The sequence below is a fragment of the Cervus elaphus genome, chromosome 29 (assembly GCF_910594005.1).
Source record: "Cervus elaphus chromosome 29, mCerEla1.1, whole genome shotgun sequence".
In the NCBI taxonomy this organism is placed as follows: domain Eukaryota; kingdom Metazoa; phylum Chordata; class Mammalia; order Artiodactyla; family Cervidae; genus Cervus; species Cervus elaphus.
Genome location: NC_057843.1, coordinates 56,263,019 through 56,266,127, shown reverse-complemented (window position 1 = coordinate 56,266,127; position 3,109 = coordinate 56,263,019).

Genomic DNA, 3,109 nt, shown 5'->3' with positions numbered 1-3,109 from the left:
ACAGATTTCTCAAGAGGCAGGTCAGGTGGTCTGATATTCCCATCTCTTTCAGAATTTTCCACAGTTTATTGTGATCCACACAATCAAAGGCTTTGGCATAGTCAATAAAGCAGAAGTAGATGTTTTTCTGGAACTCTTGCTTTTTTGATGATCTAGCGGATGTTGGCAATTTTATTTCTCGTTCCTCTGACTTTTCTAAAACCAGCTTGAACATCTGGAAGTTCACTGTTCAGGTATTGCTGAAGCCTGGCTTGGGGAATTAGGAGGTAATTAAAATTAAATGAGGTCATATGGATGGGGCCCTAAAACAATAAGATGGGTGGCCTTACAAGAAAAGAAAGAGGAAAATCTTTCCCTCTTCTACACTCAAAGACAAGGCCCCCAGACAAGCCTCACTAGAAACTGAACTTTGCCAGAATCTTGATCATGAACTTTTCCAAGCTCCAGAACTGTGAGAAAATGAATTTCTGTTGTTTAAGCCACACAATGTATGGTGTTTTGTAATGACAGTCTGAGTGGAATAGTACACATACCTAACACTTTAAAATTAGAGACTGCATGATTTTTTCCCCCAAACGCCCCTGGGATTGGCATAAAAGAATATGGGATTGGCTCCATATTTTTGGCCACAAAGTAATTTCTATGACTTAAAAAAAGTATAAATAGTATGGACACTATGATTAATGTATTATATATATAATATTAATGTAATATATTAAAGTGGGAAAACAACAAAAAGAGAAGACAGCATTCCTACCTTTAGGGAAAACAGCAACAACAACCCAAAACCTTGAACAACTTTTCAGTTAAGGAGGAAAGTACAAACAAAAAGTTGTGAAGCAGATAAAAGATAATAATTAAAACAACAGCATGGGATACCCCCTTTGTTCATTGTAGCACTATTTACAATAGCTAGAACATGGAAGCAACCTAGATGTCCATCAATAGATGAATGGATAAAGAAGTTGCGGTATATATACACAATCAAATATCACTCAGCCATAAAAAGGAAGGCATTTGAGTCAGTTGATGAGGTCGATGAACCTAGAACCTATTATACAGAGTGAAGTGAGTCAGAAAGAGAAAGAGAAATATCGTATTCTAACACATACATATGGAATCTAAAAGAATGGCAATGAAGAACTTATTTATAGGGCAGCAATGGAGAAACAGACATAGAGAATAGACTTATGGACATGGGGAGAGAGGAGGAGAGGGTGAGATGTATGGAAAGAATAACATGGAAACTCACATTACCATATGTAAATAGACAGCCAACGGGAATTTGCTGTGTGGCTCAGGAAACTCAAACTGGGATCTGTATCAACCTGGCGGGTGGGGTGGGGAGGGAGATGGCGGGGAGGTTCAAAAGGGAGGGGATATATGCATACCTATGGCTGATTCATGTTGAAGTTTGACGGAAAACACCAAAATTCTTAAAGCAATTATCCTTCAATTAAAAAAAAAATAAAAATAACATGGCATACAGTTAAATTTTTACCAAGGAGTATACTGACTTAAATATGAATATCAATAAAACTAGTATTAATGAAAATAAAGTATGAAGTGTTTGATTAAAAAAAATCAGAAAAGAAACAGCAAAGTGAACCAAGGGACAGGGGAAAGAAAAAATATTTAAAAACTGAAGATAACAGCAAAATAAAGCCCTCGAGAAAATAGACAAAATATATAACAGACAAAATTAAAAGCTGATTTTCTGAAGGAAAAACAAAACAAAAAAAAAAAACAACTGAACCTACTAGTCACGTTTTTCAAAAAATAAAGGGGAGAAAATACAGGCATAAATAACCCAGATCCCAAGGCTATTCAAAGGATCATAGGAAATGAATTTATTTGATTCTAAGAAGACAAATTTTAAAACATAGACAAAATAGATGATTTTCAAGTAGTATAATTTGTTAAAACATACGTAGATGAGACTGTAAAATGTAAACAAACAGAACTTCATAGGAACACGTAAGGGAACTTGGCAAATGGTTCCTTTCCCAATTTACTGAACATGATAGTTTCATAGGTGAAATCTATCAAGGCCATTAATAAGCAGAGATTCCAACTAAAAAAAAAATGAAAACAAACTAAAGAAACTGAAAATTTGAGGAAAGCTTCTAAATTATATTAATGAAGCAAGCATTGTCAATACCAACATTAGAAAAAGAATGTTTAGAAATGAAATCTAAAGAAGTTATAAATATTGATATAAAATGTTAAATAAAATATTAGCAAATAGAATCTAGCAGCATGCTAAAAAATATATTGAGTCCAAATGGTATATATTCTGAAAATGCAAGGATGATTCAACATTAGGAATTCTATGAATATAGTTTATTGTATAAATATTATAAAAAGAAAATATTAGATCATCAAATCTTTAGGTCTATAAAGTCATTTGACATCAAAAGCTTTCTTATTAAAAGCACTCAATATCATAATAATATCCCAGCCCAAATGCAGTATCAGGCTTAAACAGGGATGAAATATCTCTAAGTGAGGAAGAAGACAAAGAATGTCACTGCCATTAATTAACACTGTAATGTACTTTCTCATGTAACAGAAAAGAAAAAAAGTAATAAAAAGTGAAAAAAAGAAAAATCTATGACAATATGGTTGTATATCTAGAAAAGGTTAGAGCAAAAAAATTCAGTGAGTGGTTGCTCACATACACTTCTTTATATTTTAAAGATAACCAACAAGGTCCTACTGTATAGCACAGGGAATCTTGCTAAATGTTATGTGTTAACCTGGATAGGGGAGGAGTCTGGGGGAGAACAGATACGTGTATATGTATGGCTGAGTCCCTTTGCTGTCCACCTGTAACTATCACAGCATTGTTAACTGGCTATACTCCAACACAAAATAAAAAGTGAAAAAATGAATATGCACACATAATAACTTTCATATATACACAGAACATTGTCAGATGCTATTATAGAATAAAATATTACATTTTGTATTTGCAACAAAAAGATTTTCAAGTACCTAGTAAGATTTCTACTTTTTGAAAGATATTGTAGATGTGCTTTTCCCTCTTCCTATCGTTGAGTCTAAGGAAGCACTCTGATTTTACATACAAAACATGAGAAAGCGCTGA